The sequence below is a fragment of the Acinonyx jubatus genome, chromosome C1 (genome assembly GCF_027475565.1).
Source record: "Acinonyx jubatus isolate Ajub_Pintada_27869175 chromosome C1, VMU_Ajub_asm_v1.0, whole genome shotgun sequence".
Classification (NCBI taxonomy): Eukaryota; Metazoa; Chordata; class Mammalia; order Carnivora; family Felidae; genus Acinonyx; species Acinonyx jubatus.
In genome coordinates, this window is record NC_069381.1 from 206,735,482 (window position 1) to 206,756,248 (window position 20,767).

The window sequence follows — 20,767 nt, forward strand, 5'->3', positions numbered from 1 at the left end:
TTGCGGTACAAGCCACGTGAGTCTGCGTGCCGTTTTGGATATACACATCTGGATGAGGCTTTTTTTTTTTTTAACGTTTATTTATTATTGAGAGACAGAGAGTGAGCAGGGGAGGGGCAGAGGAAGAGGGAGACACAGAATCTGAAGCAGGTTCCAGGCTCTTAGCTGTCAGCACAGAGCCCGACACAGGGCTTGAACGCACAAACTGCGAGATCATAACCCGAGCCGAAGTCGGACGCTTAACCGACTGAGCCACCCAGGTGCCCCTGGGTGAGGCTTTTTTTGATGGGGAACAGAGATTCTCCTGCTATCTCAAGAAACAGGGGTGTGTTTTTTTTTGTAGATATACATTCTAACCAATAAGAGATGGGAATCTAAAGCGTGAGGCAGGTCTCGTGGATGACGGAAGTTACTTTAAGAATATGCAGGTTTAAGGGCACCTGGGTGGCTCAGTCGGTTAAGCGGACGACTTCGGCTCGGGTCATGATCTCGCAGTCCGTGAGTTCGAGCCCCGCGTCGGGCTCTGTGCTAACAGCTCAGAGCCTGGAGCCGGTTTCAGATTCTGTGTCTCCCTCTCTCTGACCCTCCGCTGTTCATGCTCTGTCTCTCCCTGTCTCAAAAATAAATAAAACGTTAAAAAAATTTTTTTAAGAATATGCAGGTTTAGTGACCATGTTACCTCATGGCCCCATCAACAGCAGGAATTGCAGAATCTCGGTAGAAGTTTCTGTTGCTGTCATTCCTGCCCCAGCTAACCAACCACATCATCCTCTACCTTGCGTGTGTCCTATCTTGTGGTTTCTGCTCATTCACATCATCTGCCAGGGCGGCTCCCTTCTGCCTTCTCTCTGTTGGTCTGGGCTTCTCTCACTCCCAAGCACCTAATTCCCCATTGCAAAGAGAACCTGATTGGTCCAGCTAATCATTCCATCTTTGCCTGAATATAGCTTTTGGGTTAGGGCATATCATAAACTCCTTAACCATGACCCTATACAATGGAGTCCTACCCACCCCTGGACCACTGTGGTCCAATCAGCTGTGCCCAAGGATTCAGTCCATAATAAACTCTCAAACAACAAATCCCTACCATTTTGCTTTTATGGAATCTTAATGAGAACAATGTCCCCAAATTACATCTTTTTTAAAACTAAAATAAATATTTAATAATGCCAGATACTATCTGATTGTTCTGCTCTAATAGAAAAGTATTTTAAGCCCAAATCTAACAACATTTCTTTATAAGAATCCTGGCTTCTTTCTCACTAGGTTGTTAAGGGACCTTGTTATTTTTTTAAAATCACTTTCAAAAAAAAAATCACTTTCAGTACTAACATTGGAATTTTTTGAGTACCTGGAGTTAAAAAGTGATAACTATTTGGACATTGTACCCTTTCTCTAGGAGATTTTCAGTCCGATTCTGTTTATAAGCAGATATTTAACACTGAAAAAAGGATCCCAAACAGCCTTTTCAAAGCTCAGTGATCCATTGTGAGACATTGGCTTAACACAAAATACTTTTACATAACCCAAGCCACCAAGAGGGATATCCGGTCAGCTATTTTTAAAGCCTTCTCCCCCACATCATCTCACGTAACAGAGTTACAGCAGTTTGCTTAGAAAATTGGCACAGGTTCTGTGATTCATGAAATGAAAACCCAAATGAAATGTTTTTAACTTCTTTAAAACTGGAACCATTTTCACTTAATGTGTTACAATACCAAAATAATAATAATAACTTCCAGGATCACATACACATATATGGATGCACAATATAGTTTTTGCGTTGATATATATATTTATGGTATTGCGTATTGGGTTTATCAGATGAATAATTTTCTAATTAACTCATTCAACAAGTGCTTACAGAGCTTTTATGATGTGCCAAGAGCTGTGCTACAGGTGGGGCCTGAGGGAGAGGAAAGTAGACCTCACAGAGCTTCCAGTCTAGTAATAGCTGGGCAACTGCAATATCATACACTAGGCCTGTGATGTGGTGGGAGAGAATGCGTGCCAAAAAGGGAAACGGAGAAGCATGGAGAAGGCTTCCCAAAGAAAGTGATATCCACACTGAGACCTGAAAGATGAGGAAAGGCCAACCAGGAAGGTTGGGAGGGAAGAATCTTCCAGTAGAGGGAACAGTCCATGCTGGACTGGGGCTTCTTATTTGAGGGCCAGAGAGAGAGGGCCAACGTGCCTAGATGTGGAGAGATGGGAGGAAGGAGAAGGGAGATTGGAGAGGTGGGTAGGACCCCATTGTACAGGGTCATGGTTAAGGAGTTTGAACTTGATGCTAAGATGGGAAACACAAGAAGGTCTTGAACAGGACAGAGAGATGATCAGATTTATCCTTTGGAAACAGCAAGAATGGGCAATAGATTGGAGGCAGGGAGAAACTGAGGCATGGTGGTGATCCAGGTGCAAGACAGAGGTGGTCTGAAAGAGGCTAAGAGTCAAGAGGGTGGAAAGAAGCAAGTAGACTTGTGAGGTTGTTTAGGTCTAATCAATATAACTTGATGATTGTAAATGGATGCCTGTGCATCTACCCAAACTTAGCATCAAAGTACTGCCCTCAACTAAAGACATTCATTTTATAAGCATTCCTTTTATCAAGTAAGAATTAAATAACACACAGCTCCAATTAGCAGCCTTGTGATTGTAAGTAACCTAAAACTCTATTCCCAATGGCCCAGACAGAGGCTCCTGGCTGGCTCAGTCAGAGAGCATGTGACCCTTGATCTTGGAGTGGTGAGTTTGAGCCCCACATTGGATATAGAGATTACTAAACACAGACACACACACACGCGCGCGCGCGCGAACGGTCTATGTTTTAAAAGAGGGCGTAAACAATAAAAATATTTTTTGTTCTCATGACTTAAAAATCCAGTGGTCAGGAGGGTTTCAGGTGAGGCTAGATCCACTGTTTCACTGACATTATCAAAGACCTGGTTTCTTTTGCCTTTGCTGTTCTTGTGTCTGGTTCAGCCTAAGGTTGCCTTCCTTCATGGACTCAACGGTATACTTCCGCGTTTGTGTCGTGACAACCACGAGGAAAAACCACCTCCTCCAGTTATTCCCTCCCCAAACGAGTTTCATTTCTCAAAAATACTTAGGAAAATATTTTTGAGTCCCACTGTGAAGCAATCACAGTGGCCAGAGAAACGATGTGCTCTAACCAAGAAGAAGAAGAATGTCAAATGGAGGGGGAAGGAAAGCAAATATCTACTACATTCAGCTAATTTCTCTTAGCATCTTAACTGAAGTTCACCGTTGAAAATGAGTTGAAATGTTCACCGAACAAGGGTATTTTTGAAATAATTTTTCATCTTTCGGTGCAAGGCGTGCATGTCCCCGCAGAGCTGGAGGTGTACTCAAAAGAGCAGTGTTCCCCCCTCACTGCTGCTCTGGCCGGCCTGCTGCGACTCTCTTACTTTCTCTGCTGGTTCGACAGACACACCTTGAATCTCATCTTTTGCAAATCCTGATGCTCTTTTAAAACTTGGACATAAAATGATGCTCATCTTAGAAGTCTGTATCCATTCCTGAATAACTAAAATTGAAATAATGTTGGAGTCTCAACCAAACACACAAGTATTTACATGTATTTTATGTATCATCTAGAAACATACATAATTTTATTATTTCAGATCCAAGTATGTAACGGATGAGGGACTTTCTGTAATCTCTGTAATAAGGCTAAGGTATACAGTGATTAGTTAAAAAGAAAATGTGCAGTGATTTTCAATGATGAAAGTGATGTGTGCTTAATGAAAGAAAATGTGCAAAATTCTGAAAATTTGAACGGAAAATGTCAGTCATAGTTTCAGTACTTAATGACAAGATCATTAATGTTTTTCTTATTTTCCACTAGTGTGTTTATTATGTGTAGGATACTTAAAAATAGAGATGTAAAGATACTGGGTTTACAATTCTACAGTCGTTTTTCTTATAAAAATAGACTCTGTAAATAATATTTATGTGGTCTTGGAAACATTTTTTAACATTCAGTCTTTCTTGGCTACTTCTCTCTTAGTGGACCCTAAGGATAGTACAAATCTTTTATTACTGTAAATGATACTGTAAATGATAGCTGTAATCATATTTGTATATGGCACTCTGCTTCGGATTGGATTCTATTCTCCGTATAAATTCGAGAAATGGATTGCTATGTCAAAGGATATAAACGTGTAAGATTCTTGATACATACAAAAGACTCATTTTTTGAATTTGAATGTCATGGGGGAAAAAAAGTGAGGAAGCAGGAGATACGATCATCTTTATGAAAGTGTTTTGAAAAATAGTCCACAGGCACACCTGGGTGGCTCAGTTGGTTAAGTGTTTGACTTCGGCTCGGGTCATGATCTCGCGGTTTGTGAGTTCGAGCCCCGCATTGGGCTCTGTGCAGACAGCTTGGGGCCTGGAACCTGCTTCAGATTCTGTGTCTCCCTCTCTGCTCCTCCCCTGCTCACGCTCTGTCTCTCTCAAAAATAAATAAACATTAAAAAAAAATTTTTTTTTAAAGAAAGAAAAACAGTCCACAAAATCACTCTGCCTCAGCAGTATAAAAAGTGTTGAATGGTTCCATCCAAGAAGCGTTTACGGAGTGCCCGGGGTGGCCAGGCCCCATATCAAGGATGCAAAGCAAAATGTGCCAATGGGCCACAATAGATTACAGTGACTCAGCAAAACAGAGTTATCATATTTCAAAGTCAGCCTAATAACTCATCTTGGAGACAGATGTGGCTAAAACTTTACACCGTTGGCTTCAACTTCAAGAAATTTCAGTGTAATTCTAATAGAAACCCACTGTGAAATCTCACATAACTTTTAATGGAAACCACTTTCTTATTTTAGTAATTGCAAAAGGCTAAAAATAAAGATTTTTTTCCCCGTAATTCATTTGTGAAACACTAATAACAGTAAGAACTTAAAATAATGCTAATGTTCTCACAAAGCACAAAGACGCTGGAATGAGTTCGATGATTTCTTCAAGGGCAGCGCCCTTATCCAAAACAGGCTAATGAGAGTCGTGGAGCTTGAGTTTCTCTAACGGTGACTGCATAATTTCTTCAATTTCCGAAGCACACCCTTTAGAAGAAAGTAGTTTGCTCTAAATTCCAGTACTCAATTTTTCCCTGGTTATAGGACAGAAAGCGAGACATGCTTTTAGAACAGAGTATAAGTACCATTCAGATGCAAAATGTATCTGAAAAAGAGACGGTTCATTAATTCCGTTATTCCAGGTGCTGACCACCTAGTTCATCTCGAACAGCTTCTCCAAGCCTGGCTACAGGATTGGAAAGCAGGCTAGGTTGTCGTTCGGCTGTTATCTCCCCCTCCTATCATTTTGTGGAATTTCTTCATGTGCGTATAACGTTGTGAAATGTTGAAGTGGTGTGGCATATGCTGCCACATTCAACTTGGTCGTTTCGTTTTCCCCACAACCTCACAGGGGAGTGATGAAGTCAGAAGACCAGGACGAACACCCATCCCAGGCTCAAGTTTTCTGATCTCCTCAGCTTTTTGTGGGGATGAACTGATGTAGCAGATATGAGTGTGTCCCTCTTGTCCTGGGGTTGACGTTGGGACTGTGAAGTCCTCAAAAGTAGCGGCACCTGTCATTGGAGAGAGACTGCGTGACGGCCCTCTTCTGTGACCCAAACCCTCAGTCTTTGAAAGCGTCCCTTTTACTGGGACTTTCTCTGTATGTGTGGTGGAGGAAGGGATGGGGAGAAGTGGATACAGATGTGTCCTCTGTGTGGGCGAGAGTGAAGAGTGCGTAAAAGATCTTTGATAAATCAAATTGGCCAAAATAAGAGTTTAGAGCAACATTTCTCAAACTTCCTGTCGTGAAGGGACCGTTTGGCTTTGTGGTTTACTTTCCATTTTATCTTGGACCATTAGTGTTGTAAAATGTGATGAAAATGACTTGTAAGAAAGTAGAATAAGAAAGATATAAAATATAAGCCCAAATCTCTTGTTTTAGATTCAGCCAGCATTGTTAGCTCTGTCAAATCACTCTCCCCTTTCCAAATCCTTATGGTCAAGCTCTATATTTATTTAATCATGGACAGGTTAAGAAACGAAGACCCATGCTTTGAATGGCACTGGGGCCTGAATAGCGCAATTGACAATTAACCTGATATGTCAGACAATCTCCTGAATATAAAAATCCTTCTTTTCCAGTGCCCCTAAAATATTTATAAAAATTGGCCATAATTTATCACAAAGAAATGCTGATGGCATCCCACGAATTCCACAAATAAAGCAAGAATCAAAACCTGCTCACCATGCAATAAAATTACAAACAAATAGAAACAAACGTGAACAAAAAAAGCCTACCTATACATTTTGAATCTTCCTCCTAAATAACTCTCAGCTTAAAGAAGTCAAGATCACAATGGCATGATAGTTAAATAAATATTGCGAATGAGAAGATGAGGAATGAAATCCTGTGGGAAACATCCTCTGATGAAAATGCATAGCTGTGGTGTCAGTCAGTGTCCCAACAAGACACACGTGGCACGTTCATGATCAGATGATTTCAGCAGAGTTTATTTATGGATACGCTGTTTACAAAGGTGAGGTCCAGGGAAACCATTAGAATAGCAGAGAAGCCTGACTAGTTCCACCTCTCCTTCCTTTCCAGGGCGCCGGGAATACAGTGGTACTGAGTTGGCCATCCAACTGGGGGGTGCAGAGAACACAGACAGAGGGGCCCAGGAGTTCAAGGCCCTGAGGCAGGGAGGAAGTCAGGATGATGAAGACCCTGACCCCTCTCCCCCTCCCTCCATCTCTGTCTGGAAGTCTGACTTCTCAGAAGTCCCTTGAAATGGAGCCCCAGTTGAGGACGTCACAGTGAGCCTCCCAGGACAGGAAGCAGGGCTGGAGAGAGGTCCAGGGGTTACCTGCCAGTGCTGTAAATCACATTCTTAACAAAATAACGAAGGCAAATATAGTAAGCAATCTACTCAAAAGGTTTCTTTAAAAATTCACATATATATTGAGGAGGGCACCTTTTGGGATGAGCACTGGGTGTTGTATGGAAACCAATTTGACAATAAATTTCATATATTGAAAAATAAATAAATAAATAAAAATTAAAATAAAAATAAATAAAAATTCACATATAGAAAATGAAATCGGAAGGGGAAAAATCAAGTGAGTGTCAGTGAAAATAGAAAACTATAAAATACAATAGCTAGGTCTTTGGCAAATAGTTGGAAGTAAGACAACACAGTCTCAGCTAATTAAAAAGAAAGAAAGAAAGAAAGAAAGAAAGAAAGAAAGAAAGATCGCTGAGACACAAAATGAAAATGTGGAAATAATGACATGTACCTGTGTAAGTAAAAATAGTTTGAATGCTCTATGCTAATACATTTGAAACATAGATGAATTGCAATGATTTTAAATTAGAATATATATTATCAAAGCTAAGAGAACTATTAAGAGAATAAGAAAAAGAATTAATAGAATAAGCCAATAATCTTGGGAGAAATAACGAAGTTCTCTAATAATTGCCCCTTAAGGAAGCTCTTATCCCAGAGTTGTCACCAGTGAAGTTTTCTCCATTTCAGGAAAGCTTAATATTTAATAACCCGCAACTTAACTCCTAGTACATAAACTAAAATTATAGGTGTCCTAATTTTTTGTTTCCGTGTTATTTTACAAGTCACTATAAACCACCTCCAGACTGGAGCGAGGTATTGCAGAAAAACTGCCATCTTGTAAGTGTCCTGATGAAAAAGACCTGAATAAAACATTGGCAGAATAAAATGAAGGAATAAAATAAAAACACAGGATAGTATATTTAAAAAAATAATAAAACACCATAAAGTCATAGCTCTAGAGAGATGCAATGCTGTTTAATACTTTTATTTATAAATTGAATCAAAAAGGTAAAAAAAAGAAAACATAACCTTTTCCCTAGAGATGCTAGAAAGCATTTGAAAATCTTCTAGTCATTTCTCACAACACACACACACACACACACACACACACACACACAACTTGGAAGAGTAGATATAAGTGGATAATTACAATAGCTAATACTTGCTGAGCCCGCCTACTGTGTGCCAGGCATGGTGGTAAACATTCCATATGTGGTAATTAGAATCCCCCTGTACTCCCATGAGGGAGGTTACAATTATTCTATTTTACTGATGAGGAAATGGCAGAGGGAGGTGAAGTGAAGCAAGTCGTAAGAGTGGTGAGTAGTAAAGCTGGCATGTTAGCCTGGCAGCCTAACTCTAGAACTCTGGGTGTGACCACTCCGTGCCTCTTCCATGCCCTTTGTAAATATGGAAATCATTTTTATGCCCAGGCAAAGAGCAGTCAAACTGCCAAATGTCTTGGAAATAGCCCCTGTTTCACTCTTACCTGTGTATTAGTGAGGCTCAGCTTGTTGGCTTGTCTTTCTAAGGATTGTTGCATTTTTCCCTTGGTCAGAATAGATTTGATTCAGTTCTTAGCCATCTATGTGGGTCATCTTCTGTAAGCGATAGCAGGGACGGCCATCTTCATTTGCTAACCTCTCATGGCATTGAAACCCAAGCCTGGAACTGAGATGGGTATTTCCGGAATCAGGGTTTAATGAAGCAAACTTGGATTTGTGAATGGCCATCAGAGTCTGATTAGAAGTAGGTTCTTAACCTCAAACGTTGATTTTTTAAAAAATTATCACAATGCTTGTTTAAAAATTTAACTGTGATCTATCACTGGACCTAGAGGGTATTATGCTCAGTGAAGTAAGTCAAACAGAAGAAGACAAATTCCGTATGATTTCACTTACGTGTGGAATCTAAAACACAAAACACACAGAAATAGACATAAATACAAAGAATTGGTGATTGCCAGTTGGGGGGGGGGCGGGGGAAGTTGCAGGATGGGTGAAATAGGTGAAAGGGATTAAGAGGTAAAATTTTCCAGTTTAGAGGGGCACCTGCGTGGCTCAGTCTGTTAAGCCTCCAGTTTTGGCTCAGGTCATGATCTCTCAGTTCATGAGTTTGAGCCTTGTGTCAGGCTCTGTGCTGACAATATCCTCTTCCTGTCCCTTTCTCTCTGTCTCTCTCTCTCTCTCTCTCTCTCTCTCTCTCTCTCTCTCTCGTTCCCTCTCTGCCCCTCCCTCCCTCACCCCGTCTCTGTCTCTCTCAAAGTAAATAAATACACTTAAAAGCAATTTTCCAGTTAGAAAATAAATAACTCATGGGAATGAAAACTACAGCATCAGGAACACAGTTGATAATATTGTAATAGCCTTGTAAGGTGATGATGGTAACTACACTTACCATGGTGGGCATTTCGTCCCTTATGTAAATGTCGAATCACTATGTTGTACACCTGAAACTAATATTATATGTCAACTATACTTCAATTAAAAAATTGTTTAAATAAATAAAAAGTAGTCTATGAAAACAGAAAAATATTTATATAATGTATCACTTAGAAAGAACACGTACTGTGATGTCAATTAAGTACTAAACTATTTCAGATGAGCTGAGTAAAAGTGAATATTATTATAAATATATTATTTGTTATGACTTTCAATGAAGCACATGAGATATATACATCAGTTGTTGAGACAAATCATTCGTTCATTTTTTAAAAAAATGTATTTATTTAACAAAAACTCCAGGCCATGTGCCGGTGCTGGGGATATGAGCAGGGATGAACTCAAGGAATTCCCATCCCAGTGGTAGAGTAGAAAAGTTTCCAAACTACTTGTAAAACTGCTCTGGCGAGGTAAGCATCAAAAGTTAGGAGGGAGGAGTTCTGGCAACCTGGTGGAAGGTCAGGGTTCTTACTAGGAGGTGGGGGGAGAGAGAGAAAAGGTGGGGAGCAGGAGGGGGAGAAATATTCCATATTTATGAAAGCCCCCCCTCGTTTTTTTCCATTTTAGAAGCATTTCAATTTTATATTGAAGGCAGTGTAAAGTGTTTAACAGGGAATCAACCCATCTACATTCTAGAGACAGTATAAAGGGAGGCTGGGGAAGGGGTGCCTGGGTGGCTCAGTCGGTAGAGCATCCAGCTTGGCTCAGGTCATGATCTCATGGTTCATGAGATTGAGCCCCGCGTCGGGCTCTGTGCTGTCAGCTCAGAGCCTGGAGCCTGCCTCAGAGATTCTGTCTCCCTCTCTCTCTGCTTCTCCCCTGCTTGCACTCTGTCTCTCTCTCAAAAAAAAAACGAATAAATGTTAAAAAAAAAAATTTTTTTTAAAAGGAGACTGGAAAGAAAATTGACTGAAAATCATCAGAATTGGGGTGGTCCTACTGAACCCAAGGAATCAAAGTGAGGGCCTGAGACATTTAGACCCCACCCTGTCCTATCATATCATCATTGCACGCAGCCTGGCCCACAGCGGGGCTGTGACTTTGGACCAATGATTTCCCTCTCTGAAAATGTAAGCATGTTCACTGAAGACCCAAATTAGCACTCACCACACTTGACAATAAGATGAGTAAACCGAGGGACTGTTTTAATATTTTCCTTATATATAGAAGTGTTTCTGTTTATTGGTTTGTTTCACAGTGGAGAGTACCAGTCGTTTTTACTCTTAGCTAAGGAACATGAGTGAAGGAGTAACAAATTCAGGCCGGGCACGGAGAAGCACAGTACCAATAAGTGAAGACCCTTCAGCATGGCAATAGGGCATCTCAAAATAAGTATCTTGAGATGGTTATCACAAGAAAAAGTCCATGTTCCTCTGGAGGGTTTACCTTGGTTACTGCAAACTCAGTAGTTTCGTAGCAGAGTCAGTTGCTAATTTCTTTGTCTGTCCTCTCCCCGCTGCCCCCTTTTGTGTTGTTTCGATCACTGACACAACTTGGAAAACTTTGGCCTGTGGATTTAACTATAACCAGATAATCAGTGCCCTGTTGTAGTTCATTTTGGTTCAGCCAGTAACCACGACTGGATCAAAACAGATCTAAGGGATTTATCTCTAATCTGAAACATTCCAAAGAGATTGATTTGAAACTTCCCTAAAGTCTCTGAAAGTACTCAGCTGGAGAAATGGCTCAGGGTCAGGCTTAATCCCCTGCTTCAGTGTTCCTGAATTGTTGCCCACAACCCAGGACAACAATCCACAAACCAGGGCATCAGAATCACCTGGGGGAACTTAAATATGCAAATCCCTGAGCCCAGCCCAGACTCCCTGAATCAGAACCAGGACTGGTTGTCAGGGAGCAGAAGTTCAGAAGGGCTTGCACTTCAGCCGTGTTCCCTGGGTAATTCTTCTGCACATAAAAAATGTTAAAAAGAAAACGAAGGATGAAAGATGGGTCATGCCTTCAATGATTTGTAGGATAGAAAATTTGAAGCAAGGGCTTATCTTTACATATTATATGTAAATTAATGAATTACATTGCATGTTTATGCATAGCCTTGAAGGCACCCCATTCCGTAGGCAGAGCAGAGCTTGACCTCGTCCTAGAAGTAGGTGCTTGTACAGGTGGCCTCGACCAGTCTAAGGAAGCTGAGGCTCAGGAGAGAAGCCTTTTCCAGGTGCACACGGCTGAATGCTGGGAGAGACCCCAACTGTGGGCTAAATCCTATCACCCTACCATCTAAAGGTATTTCTTGGTGTGCCTGGGTGGCTCGGTGGCTAAGTCGGTTGAGCGTCTGACTTCAGCTCAGGTCATGATCTCATGGTCTGTGGGTTCGAGCCCCCCATTAGGCTCTGTGCTGACAGCTCAGAGCCTGGAGCCTGCTTGGGATTCTGTGTCTCCCTCTCTCTGCCCCTCCTCCGCTCACACTCTGTCTCTCTCTCTCAAAAATGAATAAATGTTAAATAAATAAATAAAAAGAATATTGGGTTCAAGCATCACGAAGTCCTTCCCGGGTGCCAGCAGCCGCCCCAGGCACCTTGCTTTTCTCCATCATCTCAAATAACCCTGGGTCCACATGGGGTTTCCACTGTTGCTTGTTCTCTCATCAGTTGTCTTTTCTCTTCTGTTCTGCATCCTTGGTTCCTTTGAGGCTGGCCCGCGTGGCATTTTTTTCACGGTTCCAAACACAGCTATGGCACACCGCAGGTGCTTAAAGAACGCGTGTAGATTTAATTGTTGCCCGTTATGTTTCCACTGCACACGGGTGCTAGGACTTATAAGACTGCTCAGACTCACAAAACCGTTTGTAGCAGGCCCTTTGGCAGTGTAGGGGAGGAAAATCTTTTCCTCTACTCTTTTAGGTCCGATGCCAGAGGCTTGTGAATTAAACTGACAGAAGATAGGCCAACAGAAGAATAGCATACAACTTTTATTTGACGTCAGTATTTTTACAGGCACAGGGACCTCACAGAAAAGAAGTGAAAAACCCAAAGAAGTGGTGAGACTTGGGGCTTACATAGTATTTTAACAGAAGGCAACAAATTATAGAGAAGTGACTGCCAGAGAAAAGGAGGTTTGGGCTTCTAAGAGTGGTAAATAGGTTGCAGAAGCTAATTGTAGATAAGACTTCTTTATTAAGGTTTATTTACGCAGATTCATCCTCTGTACTGTCTCTGTCTCTGGTGCAAAGGGTTGTTCTAGACTCCCCGATATGGGAGAGGGGAGAACACTCTCACGGGGGTGCACGTGCCTCGCTCTGAGGCCAACTGGGGGAGGGTAGAGTGCACATCCTGTATCCTGTATCCCTTTGGTTCTCAGTTGCCTTCACCTGCAACTGAGCATCATACCAAAGTGGCATATTTTGAGGTGGCATATTCTGTTCCCCTTCAGGAACACGAATAGAGCTGAAATGTTTATGGTCTGGACTGTTAATTCTAGAAACCTGTGCACACTCCAAAAGCAGGGTTCTCTAAGAACTAAGAGAACACCTTAGGTCTCTGTGCCTTGCACTTGTTTGTCTCTTTAATCAACTTCGTGATGTTAATTCCCAATGCCGGTTCTGACTTCAGTTTTCAACCGCAAAGGTAAAATCTCTGCTTGTTTTTTACTTGGTTTTGTTTTGCATTTTTTTCCCAAAAATGTTATTATGGAAATTTTCCACCTTGCAGGAAATTGGAAAGGATTTTTCCTTTAAGTGTACTTAAACTTAGGTTAGAAATGGTATTTTTCACATTTAATTTTAATGAGTAAAACATGAGGTGTCTTGATTGTTTTTAAAAATAGTTTACTTGCCCACCTGCCACCCCCCTTGCCCCCCATCCCCGGGTGACTCAGTTGGTTAAGCATCCAACTGTTGATTTCGGCTCAGGTCATGATCTCATGGATTGTGAGATCGAGCCCAGTGTTGGGCTCAGTGCTGACAGCCAGAACCTGCTTGGGATTCTCTCTCCCTCTCTCTCTCTGCCCCTCCCCCACTCATGTACGTGTGCTCTATCGCTCTCTCAAAATAAACATTAAACAAATAAATAAATAAATAAATAAAAATATTTTTGTTTGAACAATTGAACAAATACATTTTTTTAAAGTTAGATCAAGTTGTTACCTCGATGAGTCTGTATTCTAGAGCCAATCAGCTCCCCAAAGAAAGGACAAAGAGAGTAAAAGTAAAGTCAAACAAATTTGACTTAGCATCCTTGTAAAGACCGAGGGAATATTTTCTGTGGAAAAAGAAAATCTTCCTATTTATAAGTTCATGAATAGTTTTAAGACATGAAATGTTTCCACTGAGAAGCAATAAAAAATTTTCCTTGTTGGTAAAATGTTAACAGTAGTCTAATAGTTAAGCAAGATAGTTAAGTAAGATCAAAAAGCAAAATAGAAAATGAGAGAAAAGAAAGGAAGGGAGGAATAAAGGAAAGTAAAGGAGAAGGAAAGAAAAAGAGAAAGAGAAAGGAAGGAAGAAATCCCAACATATTTTGGCTTGGAAAGCAAATTGTCACATCCCAGACTTACATGGTATTTGAGGCTATCCTCTCTCAGTGGTTTCGGTTGAAGTCTCAAGGCACAAAATGAATGGAAGCAGAGTATTAGTTTCCAGCTGACCTTGATTTCAATAGACTGTGAAATCCAAGGTGTGGGGTCCTGTGTTTAAAGAAACAAATAGTTCATTCTAAAAACTGAGAAATACCTGATGTTACTACAGGCAACAGTGAGAAACACCAGTAAAATAGAAAGAATTCTAAATGGAACAAGAGATTTAAAACCATCTATGAAACTCAAGCATTCCAGTTCTATAGATCTCTCCTAAGGAAATTAATGACTCCTGTCTATTGGAAACGGATAACCAGATTCATTTTGTCCAAGGCACCCTCTAGTCCAAATGAAGCATTGGTCTAGTTTGCCATTATTTGTTTTGACAGATTCTTCAGAACCCATGGGATGATGTATTATTAACTAAAAGAAACTGCAGTATACTTTAAATACCAACCCTTAACCATTAACCTGAACACTGGTATAAAAAAAAAAAAAAAAAGACTTCAAGATTTGCCAGTGCACTAAGCCCTATTTAGCAGTTTGATTTCAAGGTTGGTTAGCAGCATGAAAGTCCCCAGGTGCAGAATTCCTTTCCAGAATTATTGTATTACCATGTACTATTAAACAAAGGTTCGTTGGAACTTGATGTTTCGAATTCAGTGTAACATTGTAGGGTGTCAATATCAGAACATACACATTCTAGCCAGCCTGCACTATGTAGTTCACCTAGATTCAGACAACTGTGTAGTTTGTATTTTCTTTGTGGCTGTTCCCATGTTTTTGCATGTTTCATTGTCCTATCAATCCAATGTTACAACGTTTGCTATATGTATTTTATGTTTTTTGCTATATGGCTTTTTTGTTTGTTGGTGTTGGTTTTGGTTTTTTGTTTTGTTTGCTTGTTCTTGTTTGTTTGTTTGGCACCAGAAGCTTGCTGTCTGTATTGACTGATGATGTTGGTTTGTTGGTATTAAAAGAAAAAGAACCCAATATGACAGGAGCAAAGTCCGCTTTTATCTCCTAGTTCATTTTATTTTCAGGATAATCCTGCACGCATATTTTCCATATATCAAGTACTTTCCCCTAGAATATAAGCTTCTTGAGTGTGTGTGGAATGTTCGCTGCTGGATCTCCGGCACTTAGACCAGTTCCACAGTAAGGACTAAACAAATATTCACTAACTCACATCCACTCTCAAATGGTACTGAGGACGCAGTACTGAAAAAATAAGATCCTCGGCAGCATGGAGCTTGCCTTCTTCCTGACGGCGGCAATTTACAGCACAAATATCATAGGGTGTCATCTTGATAGCATGCAGTAAATCTAGACTACCTGAATTCAAACGCACATTCTATGATTTACTAGCTCGGTGACCTTTGGAAAATTAATCTCTCGGGGCCTCAGTTTTCTTTTATCTGAAATGTGTTGTAAACATTAAATGAGTTTATAGAAATAGCACACTTAGAGCAATGCCTGTCCACGTGAATGTTCAGTAAATCTAAGGTGTTATTTTTAGATCCTGCCTTCATTGCTCTCTTTTCTTCTCTCCCTTCTATTTCTCCATCTTTCCTCCTACCTCGCTTTTTTTTCTTCCTCCTTTATTCCCCCTGCCCCCTTCTCCTTCACTAGAATCCTGCTAGAGACTCTCACAAACATTACTGAATTCACTATATATAAGGGGCCCATGCAAATGATGGCTCAAGAACACAGAATTTTTTAGTTTCTAGAGGCAGGCTAACAGAATTCCTCATTTGTATTTTCCTTATGAATGCCTCTTTCTTAGCTTAATCCTGTTACCCAACAATTGCCCAGCTGGACACAGGACCAAGAATCAGGGATTTTCCAGTTTCATCCCAGACTTGCCTCAACCACACATTATCTCTCACGTTATGTGTAGCTTCCCTGTTTAATCAGGGAAATGTTTAGGGGCGCCTGGGTGGCTCAGTCGGTTAAGCGTCCGACTTCAGCTCAGGTCATGATCTGACAGTCTGTGAGTTCGAGCCCCGTGTCGGGCTCTGTGTTGACAGCTCAGAGCCTGGAGGCTGCTTTGGATTCTGTGTCTCCCTCTCTCTCTGCCCGTCTCCTGCTCACGCTCTGTCTCTCTCTGTCTCAAAAATAAATAAAAACATTAAAAAAATTTTTTTTAATCAGGGAAATGTTTAATGAAGGAACCTAAGGTGTTCCCTCTCTGCGTCTGGATCCTCAGAACAAAAACATGTAGTGTCCAGTGTGTTTGTGAATATGTGTTCACACGTGAACACAAATCTTAAAAATCAAGACCGTTTTTAATCTTTCTGGTATACTTGGCTAGTCACGGGTTGCATATACAGGCACACAGCGCATGAAGTGTGTCGTGTACAACAGCAGTGAGGAACAATAGGATTCATATGTCCTTTTGGTTCACCTTTAAAATGCGTAAATGAAAATTATGGAAAGATTCGATTATATTCCAAATCGGAAACAAAAGTTTCTTCAGGCAGAAATGTAGATTCAGCTATTTTACGGATATTGTATAAAACTTCACGTGTATTTTGAAATATTTTTAAATTTTTTGGATGTTTATTTATTTTTGAAAGAGAGAGAGAGACAGAGCGTGAGCAGGGTCGGGGCAGAGAGAGGGAGACACAGAATCCAAAGCAGGCTCCAGTCTCCGAGCTGTCAGCACAGAGCCCAACGCAGGGCTCCAACTCACAAACCGTGAGATCATGACCTGACTCAAAAGTCAGAAGCTTTCTGACTGAGCCACCTAGGCACCCCTGTGTCTTGAAATTTAAAGGTTCGATGTATTTTCTTTTATTTCACAATTTTAAACAATCAAATCCATATATTAAAGCTAACGCTTCACAACAAAATTCTGTTGTTCTATATTAGCAATCTCTGCACTAGCACAAACATTTTGAGATTCCTTATAACAGAGAATTTATTTTCAGTGTCTCAGGTCCTACAATACTTTCATCATACTCTATAATTACAGAATTGATATTTTATATTGGAAATGATTTTGTTGTTGTAAATAATCCCAGAGATGTGCACATTTTTTGAGAATATTAACGGATACCTGAGATTGTCTTCGACTGAAATTAAAAATAACATGGGAGGGGCGCCTCGGTGGCTCGGTCGGTTGAGCATCCGACTTCGGCTCAGGTCATGATCTCACGGTCCATGAGTTCGAGCCCCGCGTCGGGCTCTGTGCTGACCGCTCAGAGCCTGGAGCCTGCTTCAGATTCTGTGTCTCCCTCTCTCTCTGACCCTCTCCCGCCCTGCCCTGCTTGTGCTCTCAATCTCTCTCTCAAAAATAAACATTGAAATTTTTTTAATTAAAAAAATAACTTGGGAGCAAGGATATTACTCTAAAAATATTTATCAATGATAGCACCATCGTCCATTTCATACAATCAAAACTCATGCTAGTTAGTATACAACTCAATACAAGAAATATATTTTGAAATCTCATTCAAAATGTTCTCTTGTGATTTTCATGAGTTTTCAATATTACTAGGACACATCTCGATTTTCAGGAAACTTTCATTTGATTAAGTAGCATAGGACAAGAACCTTTGTAATGAAATAAAACAGCAAGATGCCAAATGTCCTAAGAGAGGTGTCCTGGTGAGTCACCCCATCGTATGTGGATGGCCTGTTGCTCAGTCGAGGCCCTTGGGCAGAAGTTCTCTCCTTGGCTTCCAATGGAAATCATCGGGCAGCTTTAAAAAATATGACAACTGAGTACAGCCTTCAGAAATCCTGAATCAGTTGGTCTGGAGTGTAGTCTGGGACTTCACAGGTTTTTAAGAGCTCCCCAAGCAATTCTAGTGTGCAACCAATTAGATTTTTAGGTTTGAAGAATGAGTAGGGTTTTGATAGATTGGGATGGGGACCAGGCACAGGGCAAGAAGAATGAGAGAATTTGAGAGAGCAGAAAAAAAGGGAACTAGGAAGGCAGAAAAAGGGAGTTGCTGTGGGAACAATAGGAGTAGAAAGAATGGTCTGGTTCCTTCTGCTTTCGTCATGAGTTTCACCTGGAAACTTGCCAGAAATGCACACTCTCAGGCCCCACCCCACCCTTACTAAACCAAAATCTGCATTTTAACATCCCCCCCCCCCCCCGCCATGATTTGTATGCACAAATCAAGGTCAAGTTAGATCACGGGGTGATAATATTCATGAGAACCACTGACAAGCACTGGCGGTCAATGTTACGGGTTCTCATCTCCACTATGCTTCCTAACAACCCACGGGGAAGCGTTCTTTACCCAGTTTTGCAAATGAAGAAACGGAAAGCTCAGAAAGTTTTGGTGCTTTGTTCAGCTAGAAAGTAGTGGAGCAGGGATTCAAACGCTAGACTCCTAACTCAGTGTAAAGAGTACAAAATACTCTCTGGTGTGTGCATGCCTTAAGTTGGAGGACGTTATCAGTGCCTTTGATACCCGCGTGATCTACCACAGCTGTGTTCCCTTCCCACAATCTCCTAGCCACCAAAGGTGGTTTGGAATTCCATGCTACTTTTTAATTTTTCTTTACAGTTTAACCATATGTATATATGGTGAATATATATATGGCCATATAGTTATGTATTTATTTGTTTAGGAATACGTATATGTTTATATATACTGCATATTCCATGAATATATTTCCATATCCTTGAAGCATGTGTGGAGACTTTCCATTTTTACTGTTACAAACAATACTGTGCTGAACTTGCTTGTACATCTGTCCTGGTGCACTTGTGTCAGAGCTTCTCTAGGGAATATACTAGAAGGCTAGAATATACTAGAAGGCCCATATGTGTCTCCATTAGAAAATGCTACGTTCATGGTGGAACACAGTTTACAGTGTCTCCTGCAGGATATGAGAGTTTCAGTTTCTCTTCATCTTCAGTTGGTGCCATAGGACCTAATTTTTGCCATTCTGGAACCCACTTCCAATTTTTGCGAAAATGCTGTGCATGAAGTCATAACCTGAGTTTGAGTTAAGCATGCAGTTTTTCTGATCACTAAAGGTGTTGAGCATGTGTGTGTATATTTACGGTCTGTTTGTGTTCCCCCTTCTGTAAAATGACTGGTTGTATCTGTTGTCCGTTGGTTTGCTTCGCTTACTGATTCCTAAGAGACGAAGTCTTTGTTGGTCATATGTGTTGCACATATCCTGTCACGGTTTATGACTTACCTCTTCATTCTCTTTATGTGATCTTTAGAAAAACAAAAGTTTTTCTGCTTTAATATGCATCAACTTTTTCATTGATGGCCTGTGCTTTTGCGTCATGTTTAAGACACCCTTCCCTCCCCTGAGGTCGTAAAGAAATACTCTTAAATTTTCTTAAAAAGGTTTAAAAATTTTATCTTTTCCATTTCAGTCCTTAGTCCATTTGGCATTGACCCTTTGTAAAGTATGAGTTGGAAAAACTTTGCGTTGTTTTCCAGATGGATGACCAATCGACTGAGCACCATTTATTACACGTCTATCCTTTGCCCAGGGATCGGCTTCACTGGCTCAGTCATATGTAAAGTTTCAATATATGGCAGGTCTATTTCTAGGTTCTCTGTGTTGTTCCATCTGTACACCAACACCATAGTGTCTTCATTACCAAAGCTTTGTAAAACAAGTCTTGAAATCTAGAACGGCATACACCCTCCCTGGTTCTTTTATTAAGTTATGTTTGGACTATTATGGGCCCACTGTGCTTCCAAATACATTTTGGAATGGTGTTTCCAACTTTTTGTGGTTCTCAGTCATCCCCAACGCATATGGCTCCCATCATTATGCTAGAACATTCTCAGTTCTCACTGAAGGGTGTCAGATGCAGGCCACAGCATGAGGGAACATCCATGATTTGTAAGGTCCTGGTGAAAGTAGTTGAGAGGTTTCAGAGACAAGACGCAACATTGCCCTTATTGTCTGCTTGGAGACTAGAAGCCTTATAACCTATAAACATTTAAAGTAAAACCTAAGACCCTTGCCCTAGAGATGGTTCTTGACCCAATCAGAATAGGGACAGTCATTCATAAACCAATCGGTTCTGGTCAAACTTTGGGGTTTGACCTTAAGAAAGTTGTAAACACCATAATGACTTCCTTTCATCCTGACCCAGATTGGCTTCTTCCAAACCAAATCAAGGTCACAGTGCTATTCTCTGAAAGCTGTGCAAATTAAATTAGGTTTGTTAGGATTTCTCAAACAGCTACAGGGTAGCCTGAAACACAAACTAGGATTCAATGTCAAAGAGACCGTATGTATAAGAGTATGGAGACCCAGAGAGGGTCCTCTTCCGGCCTGAGGTCATACAGTCTGAAAAATAACTCAAGTATTTTTGCTTTCTGTCCAGTTCCAAATCTTTCTCCTCTATATCAGGGGTCAGCACACTTTTTCTGGAGAGTCAGATAGTAAATATTTAGGCTTGTGGGCCAAGAGGCAATGTCCTTGGCATTCTGAGCAACTGTTCTCGTAGAAAGGCGAATGATAGTGTTTTCACATCTCAAGATGTAAAACCATTCTTAGCTTGGGGTCCAAACAAAAATAGGCAGTGAACCAGATGTGCTCGGTAGGCTTTCTTTCCACCCCTGCTCTAATCCGTACCTAAGAGATGTAAATTCTTGTCTCTGCCCTTTCAGTGACAAGAAGCACGTGAAAACAAAGTCAAAGCCGCCATGTAACAAAGACTCTGACTGAGTGTTAGAAGCAACCGCAGGTGAAACTCTGTTCCCAGACAGAAACTTAATTCTGTACTGTATGTATTTGAGCATCCGTTCTCAAGATGGTTTAAGTCACTTGGAGTCTGGTTCATCCTATCTTCCACATATCGAGAAGGCTGTGTGCCTCCGGGACTCTTTGGTACCAAACCACGAAATTAGGAATGGAAATTGATGTGAGAATTCTTGATAAGCTGGTAAAATACCATTCATGTGTATTATA

The 20,767-nt window shown here is 40.8% G+C and overlaps 1 protein-coding gene and 1 long non-coding RNA gene across 7 annotated transcripts in view; one reads left to right on the top strand and one right to left on the bottom strand.

Moving 5' to 3' along the window:
- The window catches only part of COL4A3 (collagen type IV alpha 3 chain), a 137,593-nt gene that overhangs the window by 22,702 nt on the left and 94,124 nt on the right, over window positions 1–20,767 (top strand). The window lies entirely within an intron of this gene.
- Window positions 2,872–14,504, bottom strand: LOC113596298 (uncharacterized). Its single transcript, XR_003417049.2, has 3 exons — window positions 13,838–14,504; window positions 8,377–8,552; window positions 2,872–5,132 (listed from the first exon to the last, which is right to left on the bottom strand). It is a non-coding gene; the product is annotated as an uncharacterized LOC113596298 (long non-coding RNA).